This window comes from Mixophyes fleayi, chromosome 5 (assembly GCF_038048845.1).
Source record: "Mixophyes fleayi isolate aMixFle1 chromosome 5, aMixFle1.hap1, whole genome shotgun sequence".
NCBI lineage: Eukaryota > Metazoa > Chordata > Amphibia > Anura > Limnodynastidae > Mixophyes > Mixophyes fleayi.
In genome coordinates this window covers 92,868,011-92,880,868 of record NC_134406.1, presented here as the reverse complement: position 1 = coordinate 92,880,868, position 12,858 = coordinate 92,868,011, and positions in this window count along the sequence as shown.

The following is a 12,858-nucleotide window of genomic DNA, read 5'->3' as shown; positions in this document are numbered from 1 at the left end:
AAGGTCATTGTGGAGGTGTAGTGTTAGGAAAATGGGCCATGGTATTTGGTTCCTAGCCCTGTATTTGGTATGTATTACACATTATTCTAACAACATACTGTCCAAGTGTCCTGGACTTCCCAAGATTGTCTCTGTGTTTGGAAGCTATTTCGCTGTACTGAGCTGACCCAAAATATCTATTTTTACAGCACCCTAGGCAAAAGTTGGTGAAGCTATAGCCTAGAAGTGTAACCAAATGCATTGTAGTGTAGGAGGGGCTTTATATTCAATGAGTTAGAAAAACACCTAACACAGCTCAATTGTGTCTTGTACATAGGCTAGATATTATTTATAGGTAATGCAGGGAGTTGTGTCTGCTTCTGTTTAATCTGCTCTATGATGTTTCTGGACACTCCCAGACATGGTGATCAATGGTGTAAAACCAGTCTCCTGCACTATATCATGACCCCATGAATAAGACTGAGCGGAGGTATTTGGGAGGAGATAATGGATTTATGAGTCAGAAACAAATCCAATGTATCTGTGTTTGAAGACTTTAGCCTACAATAAAGCTTGTTACACACAGTGCAATCAGGTTGCACAGCGTGACCGAAGAATGTCCCAACCTGTGCATGTAGAGGCAAACCTACACATATAACAGGCACAGATCATCATCCAACCCAATATTCAGGAATCACAGATCCAATCATACATTTTTCATCTGACAAGAAAGGACCACTAACAGTATAAAAGTTGACCAATTACATCTGTGGCCCACCTTGTGATCAGGTAAACTGATATGTGTGTGTATATACGTATATATATATATATATATATATATATATATATATATTAGACAAAAAGGGACAGCAAAATGAAACATTTAGGCACAACTTTAAATGTGTATCAATAAATGGCTGTAGGCAAAATGATTCTATTTTATTTTCTTGGATTTTAGAAATATAATTCTATTTTCTTATCATTTCCTATGTCAGAAATGTGATGGTAAATTATATTTAGCTGAACTGTCACTAGAGGGCGCTAATACACCAATAAATATTTCTACTGTAAATACAGAAAGTTACATTATTATCAATACTGTAAAAAAGCAAACAAAAACAAAACAAAATAAAACTATCTATTAACAACAACAAATAACTTTATACCAGACCCATATTTGAATTTTGAATAGGAAACATTTTATTTGCACAAATGACTAGTAATGGGCAGCATGGTGGCTTAGTGGTTAGCACTTACACCTCACAGCGCTGGGGTCATGAGTTCAATTCCCATCCATGGCCTTATCTGTGTGGAGTTTGTATGTTCTCCCTGTGTTTGCATGTGTTTCCTCCGGATGCTCTGGTTTCCTCCCACACTCCAAAAACATACTAGTAGGTTAATTGACTGCTATCAAAAAAATTGACTCTAGTCTGTGTCTGTCTGACTGTAAGCTCCAATGGGGCAGGGACTGATGTGAATGAGTTTTCTGTACAGCGCTGTGAATTCAGTGGCGCTATATAAATAAATGGTGATGATGATGATGATAGTGAATAAGGAAAAGCACAATGTCTGTTGAAGAGGACAGGGTTTTTCTGTTTAGTTTGAATTTTGTTCATTACTGTACTTTTATTTGCTGCTGTGTTTCACAAAGCAATTAATGCATAAATTGGATTTATGGGAAGATTAAAATACTTTCTTGTGCATTAAATGTAGTTATATAGAGTAAAGTTGATTAACTAATTTTAGGAGGAAAAGGATGGGGTTTACAGAACATCATCATCATCATCATTTATTTATATAGCGCCAACATATTCCGTAGTGCTTTACAATTGGGGACAAACACAGTAAACTAATAAACAAACTGGGTAAAACAGACAAAGAGGTGAGAAGGCCCTGCTCGCAAGCTTACAATCTATGGACAAAAATTTTGGATAGCTAGAAATTTTGGAGACATGTATAGTTCAGAAACTTATGTGACTAAATTATGACTGAAATATGGACCTAATACGCCTAGAGCCTAAACAGTATGGGCTTAAAATAAAAAAAAAAAATAATAATAATAATAATAATAATAATAAATGACTTTAATGACAGCATTTATTTGACGATGTTAGACATATTTATAAACAATAGAAAAACATTAAGTTACATTTTTTTCAACTGAAAAATAAATGCTAAGATAGAATGTTATTTAGTGGTCAAAGTGGAAATTTAGAAATGGCGTTATGAACAGTGGTAACAGTATACCACAGCATACCACAGTATACCAGTCCACTGCGACCACTGGTTATGTCCATGGCACAGTATAGTAAAGCTATGTGTATGACAGATCAGAAGTCCTGTCAATGTGACATCTTGTAAAGCTGAATATCAGCAGTAAGCAAAATATAAACATATTTATTTGAGTGTGAGTAAAGAATTATTCGGCAGTGACAGGTCTTACCAATATTGCCTGGATACATTTTATATGGCTGCCATGGCTGGATTGTCCCAGAAGACATATGACCCCATCTGACTCTATGGGGTAGACTTACAAAAACTTCTAAAAAGATAAAGTGGAGGTGTTGGCCATAGCACCAATCAAATTCTCTTTATAATTTTCTGGAATATACTAGATCAGTGGTAGGCAACCTGATACACTTTGGAGGCCACATGGTGCGGCCCTCTAACTTTCAAAAGGGCCGCACATTACCTTTAATCTCAATAATAAGAGAATACATTTACAAAGAAAGAGAAACCTATCTGTAATAACATATCAGTAGGCATTGTAAATAAGTGTTACAAGCTATAACAAACACATCTGGCAATAAAGAAGGAAAGAGCTGTGGGCCGCGGGTGAAGGCTCGGAGGGCCGCCTGTTGCCCATCACTGTACTAGATAAGTTATAGCTAGAATCTGATTGGTTGCTGTGGGCAATACATCCACTTTTCCTTTTTAGAGTTGTTAGAAAATCTTATCCTATATGTACATTTTATTTTATCTGAATTTGGTTTTGCTAATAAAATAAATACATAAAGAGACTAAAACAAAAACAGATCTTTTATAACTAGGTTCTAACAGATTGCTTAAATCAATATTAAATGATATTTCTTACCAAATAATAATGACCTATAATATGCTCCCATTTAACCACCACATGGTAGTATCACTTTATTTTACAATACATATGTGCAACAGACGCCATGGTCATACCCAGTGGTCAAAGTGGACAGTTAGAAATGGTGGTATGGAAAATGTAATGGGAATGTAAGTGAATGGAATTTAATAGTTTTACAATAAAGGCAATAGGAGAAGTGGTGGAATGGCATACCAATGGGGTTGGGTACCTATGAGTGATGACCATAACCACGACAACAGATAACACGACAGGAATACACACTGGTAATACTGACAGGTTGGAAGATAAACCTCAAACAGTGGCGACGAATGAAAAAGATGGAAGCTAGCGATGACATTACTTTCAAGGTGCACACTCTGTTTCCTGCTGTTAACCTGGTAATTTAAGGACGCGCCGCCTCTACAATGTACTAGGCTTTTTAAACAACATTGTAGAGGTGTCGGTGAAGACTACCACTGTATCACTGTATACACCCCCACTTCAACCACTGATCCAGTGGGGGCTTGCTGCCGGCGGCTGCACACTGTGCAGGTCTGTTCAGCAGTGACAGTGTGCTGCCCGGCTGCTCTGATTGTGTTTTAAACACAATCAGAGCAGCGGGGCAGCACACTGTCACTGCCGAGCGGACCTGCACATAGTGTGCAGCCGCCGGCAGCCTTACAAATTAGAAAGAGGCGGGGCCTAAATCGCCCCCCCTAAAATCGCCCGGGGTATAGCAATAGTCTGGATCCGCCCCTGCACTGATCGTACCTAAGGAGCCAGCTGTGATATTTTGGTTACTGAAGACATTTTTCCATGTATTAACTACATCTAATGTTACACATTATTTTCCTGCAGAAACATGTATTCCTTTGTAATAGAGAATACAAAGCAACAATGTTTTTCCTAAGCTGGGTTGTAGAATCTGTGAGGATATACCTAAGCCCTAACCTACAGGATCAGGTTCCAATTTGGCCCCACACATAGGTGAGATTTTGCTGTTTAGCACACAAGCCGAGCACTGTTGATATATCTGCAGTAGAACATTTAGGTGAGAGCTAGGCTGAGGGGTTAATAGGAAATGCATTATCCAGGTTTCATTTTTCAAAATTTTGCACCTTGGCATGACAAGCAGATGTGACCCCTTACACATGCCCTACGCACCTTTGAGAGTTAGTGACCACAGGAGTGTTGAGCTAATCCTGGCCTCCATAACATATAATACTTGGACCACCTACTGCTTATAAAAGGCTGTCTAGGTAGCTTCTGCACAGGCTAAGGGACTATGGTCCCTGTTAGTATCCCACAGGAATTTTGGCAGATATCTAATTTTGCTTGTAGTCATAAGGTTGGCCAGATAAAGCGAGGTAATTTAATATAATGAGGATGGTGGCGGTCTGGAATAGGCTCTTTTCAGCCCCATATAACCGACGATAAATCACGCCAAAATTGCTAGAAAAGATTGACAGTCTCGAAAGGATGGGCTTTGATCGGTTTGAACATTATTTCATGCTGGCATTCATTAGGACTATGAGGATCAGTAAATTGGTCAGTTCCAATAAAAAAGAGGCATAGGTGATAAACGTAGTGGATATCAGGCTGAGTGATGAGAAGCTAGTTTTTGTCATCAGTAGATCAGATGGGCAGATTGAGATGCATCAAGTTGAAAACATTACATGAATCTTCCAGTAGAGAAGGAACAAGATCTCTTAAACAAGTGCCGGCGAGTTCCTGGCCTTTGATTTATTCATAAGGATCTGACATGATGGCTATCAGGTGGCAAACATGTTGAGGTGCAGAAGGGCTGAAAATAACACATTTTAGTACTCATTCCATTCTCATAGGTGCAGCCACAGAGACGACACAAGCATGTACGGATGGTGAGGCCATTAAAAGCCAATGGGGATGGAGCTCCAACAGGCACAGTCTATATATATCGCTGTAACTGAGAGGGATGGTTTGACTATTGGGGAGATTACAGAATAAATAAAACAACATGAGAGGTAAAAGAGATTTGAAAAAAAGAAAGCAGAGTCAGAGGGATTTAGGGTGCATTGCTCAGTGATATTACATGCTATGCTGTAAAATTTAGCATCAGGCCCATCAAAGTGTGGATATGTGGAGAAACTGACATCAATTGGGCATGAGTAAGGGCAGTGGGATCCTGACATAAATTTCCCTTACTTATGCCCAATTTATCTAAGATTCCCACTGCCCTTACTCATGCCCAACTGATGTCCGTTTCTCCACATATCCACACTTTGATGGGCCTGATGCTAAATTTAACAGCATAGCATGTAATGTAATTTCAGCTCTCCGGTGTTACAGCATCATCCGGCTGCAGAGTGTTACCACCTACACCTGCTCCCATCTCTCTGGTGTCAGCACTATCCTGCTGCAGAGCATTACCACCAATACCTGTTCTCAGCTCTCTCGTGTTACAGCATCATCCTGCTGCAGGGTGTTTCTACCAGTCTCCATCTCCTGCACATCAGTGCTTCTGTTGACTATTTACCTGCAGACCATTGCCCTTACTCATGATCCTGACCTTAGGGGCCTCCTAGCTCCACAGGACCTCTGTGTCTCATCTACCTACGGAATATATAGTCCTTATTATTACTCCTATCAGCAACCATATTACTCCTGTGACTTGGTTCTCTTCTCTGCCTCGCTTGTGACCCTCTTTGAGAACTGCAACCTGCGGTTAGTGAGCCGCAAAGTCCAAAATCCCTTGTGGAGGTTCCGGGTGAAGGGTGAATTAACCCACTCTCCGCTAGATTCCGCATCAACTTATCATTAGCTAACTCATTAGCATCAACTCAAGCAGAACATATGGGTTGTTCCAGGCCCTAGAGCGTGACAATATTATATATATACACACACACACTATATGGAAAGTATTCGGACGCTTTACCATTACACCAACAGGGACTGTGTAATGACATTGTATTCAAATACATATACTTTAATATGGAGTTGGTCCCCCTTTTGCAGTGATAACAGCTTCCACTCTTCTTGGAAGGCTTTACACAAGATGTTGGAGTGTTTCTGTAGGAATTTGTGTCCATTTTTTTTGTAGAGCTTTTATGAGGTCAGACACTGATGTTGGAAGGCCTGGCTCGCAGTCTCCGTTCCAGTTCATCCCAAAGGTGTTCAATGGAGTTGAGGTGAGGGCTCTCTGCGGGCCAGTCATGTTCTTCCACACAGAAGCTGAGTTTAAAAGTCTGCTCAGTGCATATACCTGTCTGAGCAGGCACAGTTGACCTGACCATTCTTGTCTGCTAGTGACACAGACATCAACTCAAAACTCTACTGAAACTGTGCTTTTTGTTCTGACCTCCTGTCTCAACCTTGACTACCATTGTGTCTCATTCCCAGTATCATTAGTAGGATGTTTTTCACTGCTTTGTTATGTTATATTGTACAGTATAAGTAGATAATGTTATATTTTTTTTTAAAAAAAGACGGAAGTGGTCTGGCCGCCTGGTGCTGAATGACTGGATCTCACCCTATTTGGTCCAGTTTGGTCACCACATTGAATCAATCACCCACCATTCACGCTGAGTGGCAAAATCGGCCCATGTGTGGACATTTTAAGAACATTTTAAGAAAACAATGCACACAGATCTTAATAATGCATTGTTATAGCTTTATTATCAGAAACTATACACTCCTTATATCAACAGAGTCCATGATCTAAAAGGTATACTACTTGTACAGGGAACACATGTTCCTCAAAAACAGTTTTGAAAAGTAAAAAGATTCTCTTAATATTTTTAATTTGAATGCCATAAAGTGTCTTCTGACTGGTCGGAGAAATACAATAACTTAAAATACTGTAAAGTATTATACTATAAATGGCATAGAGGAAAATAATCACATAGAAATGCTTCACTTGTCTGTTGGATGTAATAAATAAATAAAAGTACAAATGACTGCGTCGGATGGATTTATTACATACTTATACAAATGCCATGAACAGTATATGTAGCCCCCACCAGTATAAAATACAAATGTTTATTTAGATGATTTTTTTTAAATTGTTAACATTATTATTGAAATTGTATTTATATAATTATGTTAAAATCATACAAATTTCAATTTAGTGTACAGTTGAAAATAAAATTAATTTGCAATTAACAATTCTGGAAACTGTATTAAGTATTCATTCAATCTATCTATTTATCTATCTAAAACATAGGTGCGCCAATGTAGCCCCTTATTGTAGAGAAAAGCAATGCACTGTCATTATAAAATTCAAAGATAATAATAACATTATTAATAATTAATAAAAGGTCTCTAGTTTGTGTTCACACTGCTTCAGACATGTATAGGGTCTATTCATTAAGGAAAGTAAAGCAAAAAAAATGAGTAACTTGAAACTTGGCAAAACCATGTTGCATTAGAGGGGGGGGGGGGGGAGATAAATTAAAAATGTGATAGCAGATTTAAAATTGGAAAAGAGCATGTCATAGATCAACTTTTAATGTTAATGTAAAAATAAAGCTATCAAGTATTTACGCCCTACATGAAAAAACAGCCAGTATTTTCCTTTATGTGCAGAATAAAACTCATTTGCACCCCTTGCATTACAACATGGTTTTGCCAAGATTCAAAGTTACTCATTTTTTTGCTTTATTTTTCTTAATGAATCAGGCCCATTCTGCCAAGGATGGGCAAAGCCTCAGCACTCCCGTTGTTACTTCCATGATAAAATGAAATAACACAAGCCTAATCTACAAAACTTCTCTTCTTGTGTTTTTGAACATGAAATATAAAATATTGAAAAGTTTATTGAATGCATTTTATTCATTTGGATAAAAACTATTATATGTTATTCCATCATGTAATTGTGTTCTTTTTAATATCCCAGAAAGCTCAAATTCTCAGTCAGTACAGAATGATGCCATAGAAATAAAATGCAATGTAGTTAAGAATGGACATCTACTCTTAAAGTGAATGCATAGAAGTGATTGTTTTAAATACCACAGTGATCACTAATTACAGAAATGGAAGGCAATAGTACAATATATCTTTTAGAAAAGTATTCCCTTTTTGTATAATTGGGGAAAATATGGATTGAGTCTTATCTTTGCTTTATGAAAGAAAATAAAAGAACATGTTATGAGTGATCTAAGAACAGCCTATCAATATAGAGCTCTGGCAAAGTTCATATATTTTACCTACTGGATCAGCGTTCAATGTAGTATGCTTACTACCTTCCATATTGGCCTCCCTTCGCCTATTTGTTTTTCACTTGAATTTTTGTTGGTTGCAATGTTACATAAAAGGTAGAAAAGGGTCTGACATGATTCATCTTGATTTCAGGCTTTTCATCACAAACACCTGCAATTTTAATAAGGGTTTGTAAACTTTTTGTAACCACTGTAAATATACAGGCCTGGATTTATAGGTCTCTGCCCGTAGGACACTTATTCTTCGCCCCCTAGGTAGCTTCTCTACCATGGTAGCTCTCGATGGTTCCAAACCCCATTGCCTCCCTTTTCAAGGGCAATTGCAGGACTTTTAAAAGGAAGTTTCCAATTTTTTCCAATTAAAAATAAAAATAAAATAATAATAATAATAATAATAATAATAATAATAAATATAAATATATATATAAATATATACACAGTGCCATAAGAGAATTGATTGTTTAATATATATATATATATATATATATATATATATATATATATATATATATATATATATACCTGTATCTATCTATATTCATATCTATCTATTTATATACATATCTATCTATCTCATATATATATATATATATATATATATATATATACACATATACATATAATATAGTATACTTTCAGTGCCGTCACTAAACATTTTAGCACCCTGGGCAAGACAGAGCACTGGCACCCCCCCTTCCCCCACACTTGCAGGAACGCACAGCCAGAGGGGACATTCCTACCTGGTGCTGCTGCCGATGTCTTAAACGTTTTCTGGTTTTCTGGTTGGCCGGATCCTGGAATGTTGGGTACCTGTTTGGAAAAGAGAGTTAATATTCACCTCCTGGGAAGTCGAGCAATGACTAAACACTAGGCCACCCTAGTCACAACCAGTCCAACAATAAATCATAAGTTTTGTTTTGTTCAATAGACAGGGCTCCTTGTAACCAATCAGCCCCAGGATTTATTTAATAGCATTCATATTTAATGACTATGCTTATTTTCTTCCCAACAGACATATCCCCCCTCAAATGAATAATATTCACATTTATTAAACCATCCAATTTCACCCATCACCAGCCCCGGCATTAATAGCATTGCCATTTAATACAAAGGTCTATTTCCCCCCAACAGCCCCACAATCAAATTAATGGCATACAAATTTCCACCACACTTAAAAGAGATTATTATTACTAATAAAAGCATCACCGCCTTTTTGAAAATAGTCCTTATTTTTTTATAATTAGTTACTTATTATATTAATGTAGTATATATTTATTTATTTTCTGTTACTTGCCCCTACACTGACTAAGCGTTTCTGTGGGCCGCAGGCTCTGCTGGTCTCAGATATCTCTGCAGAATGCTACCCAGTCTGTCACCGCTCCAGATATCTCTCCAAAATCAGTACATGGGTGCAGCCATCTTTGATTCAGTCATCTGCTCTCCTTCAGCCAGTCAGAGTCCTGCTTCAGCTCAGCTGACTGGAGCTTCTAATCAGGGTATAGCAGAGGTGGAACTAGCGAGCTCTGGGCCCTGGTGCAGGGAAGCGGGGTGGAGGGAACCCGTGTCTCACAGCTCACTTGTTCACCTTGTAGCAAGCCCCATTATTTCCATGGGCCTCAGTGCACTACACCTGCTGGGAGGAAGCAGGTTCCACAACTGGGGGATAGCAGTCTCTACACCAGGATTTACTCCAAAACCAGTTAGTGGGCACTCCCATCTTGGATCTAGTGACCTGATCACTCTCAGCCAGAGCGCTGCTTCAACTCAGCTGATCACAGCCTCCAATCAGGTGATAGCAGTTAGTATAAATGGACTTCCTGGAGCCCTTACCTGTTGCCAGTGCAACGTTAATTCTTCAGGCGCCAATCTGGTTCCCAGCAGTCTGCAGTCTTCTCAGTTATTCCTGCTCAGACAGTGCAGTCTGCAATCCAGTCCCAGTCCAGTCCAGAAATCTGGTTCCAGTATGGTCTCCTTTGCTAAATCTGATCACCATCTTGCTATTCTTCACTATTTGCCAGTCTCCAGTGCCATTCATATTCTCTAGTCTCCTGAACTCACAGCAACCACCATCTGTACCAGTCATTTCTCTTCCATGCAAAGAAATCTAATCAAGCCACTGTTAGGAACCCCAACAGCCAGCACCACAAAACCCGGAGTCTGCTCTGAAGCCTGGTGTTCGCTGGAACCCCTAGTGGTGGGGACAGACTTGGCTGCAGACTACAGAGGGTCAGGAATTGCGTACTGACTGGGGGGAACCCCAGGAAAACGAAGTGAGGTCCAGAAAAGGGTCAAATAGGTCATAGGCAAACTAGCAGAGTCAGTATCCAGGCCAAAGATCAGGGGTCACAGGCGAGCAAACGAGGTCAAAATCCAAGCAAGAGGTCAAAAGGTCACAGGCAAAAAACATAGTCAATTCCAGGCAAAAGGTCAGCAACAAAAATCAGATCAGAGGATATCCAGAGAACGAGCAGGGTAGTATACTGGGAAGCAGGGACTATAACCGGCAGGAAGGGGTGCCCCTTCCTGCCTTAAATACTAGTGTGGACCAATAGGAAACCCTCCCTGGGAGTACAGGAGAACAGGGCCCAGCTGGGTAATAATTACTATATTCTTTTGTGCACGCGCCTGGCTGACCTAGGTGCCGGGACGCGGCGCTACAGCCAAAGAGCGTCTTGACCGTTGCCTTGGCAACGGCCGGGACATAGCGGAAGTGATGTCCCGGTCGTCATGACGACGGGCACCAGAGGAAGCGAGTCGCGGCGGTGCCTGAAGCCGCCGCGGCTCGTTACAGCCACCCATCTTTTGGCACATAGTCACCAGTTCTGCTCCAGAGACACAACCTGGGTCAGGACAGATCCTCAGGCGGGACACATGGTATGTATTTTATAACTACTAAGCTATTAACTTGAATTCAAAGTTTATGTTTGCAGCTCAGAGTTAAAAGATATTAAAATAAACTTTTAATGTTGTCTTTCCACTTATTTAAGCTTAAATGGCTATATTTTATAATGTTTTTTTTTAAATTCTAGTAGCGATATTGCTGTTTGAGTCTGATAAAAACACTATACATTTTAGACAAATACACAGACAATACTATGTGCACTATAGTTAGGTGCACGCAGCTCTACCTTCATGAGTAGTACAGTGTGGACATACCTCCTAATTGTCCTTGCAGTCAGACCAAATCTTGACTAAGTTAGACAGTCACCAAATTAGGGACTACCCCACTAGATTCAGGACAGTTGCCAGATTTTCCTGTTCTCTCCTACCTACTCTTGTCACTTTCACTACCTGTGGCTGCTGGTGTCTTTAGTTGCTGCTTGTCTGGATCCTGGAATGTTGGGCCTATTTCCCTTCCTCCAAACAGCCCCAGCAATAAAGGAATAACATTTATTTTTCATAAATATAACCATTTCCCACACCCACCCCTGGCATTAAATAATTCATATTCACATTTCATAAATGGCCCTCTTTCCCAATCTCAGCCCTACACTCAATCAGTAAATTAAATTGCCCCACCATCACCCCTCAAACAAATTAGCCCCCACCAACACTCCACCACTAAATTAATAGCCTACTTGCCACCCACATTCTATTAAGACCTCCCTCTTCCCTAACACATTATAATAACATACCCCTCTCCCTTCCTTCACACATTATATTAACATATCCATCTCCCATCCCTCACACATTATAGTAACAAACACCCTCACCCTTTCTCTCACACTTATCTTGTTACATCCGCTTTGTGTTGGAGCCTCTCTCACCGCTCCGATGTGACACCTGTCAGTGACGGGGACATGGGGGGGGGGGGGAATAAGTTATTAGATCCAGGGGCACTAGAAGAAAGGTGGCTATACATACTGTCCCCCTGGGGACCTTTTAGAGTACCTGGTCCAGTGGACTCCCTGACTGATGGGGGCCAGGGCACATACCCCCAGTGCTTAATCCAGCTCTGGGCACAGCAATTGCAGGACAAAAGTACTAAGCCCTCCCTGCCATTTATACAATGAAGGACCAATCAAAAGGGAGAAGGGACGCTCCCAAAAGATTACAAGAGACTACATGTGACTGCAGCATTAATGAGCACCCCGGCTGTCTATCAAATGGCTGAGACGGGAGAAACTTCCCAGCTGCCTAGGAAACAGCCTGGACATAGAGGGGAGGAAGTGGCAATCCCGGACAGAAGTATGATCCGCTGCAGCAGTGCAGCGGTTCAGATAAGATTCAAGCTGTCACGACTAGCTTGTGACAATCAGAATCACTACCTTAGCTGGTAGACTGGGTCAAATGCACTAGCACACCATGAGGAGTGGGGCTTAAAATTGTCACGGTTACGAACAGAAGTACAGCTAGGAGTCATGAATATGGTGAAAACACTCTGTGTTTATTTGCAGACAAGTATAAATAACAGGTAGTCAGGAGTAGTGGTAATTACCAGGTGCATGCTGATGCAGGAAATAATATAAATGTCCAGAAACAAGCAGGTACACAGCTAATGCAGGGAGGCAGGGGTATGAACAGATTCCAGGCAGCATGAACCAGAGGAGCAAGGCAGGAGGCAGAATCCACAGGTAACACAGGATA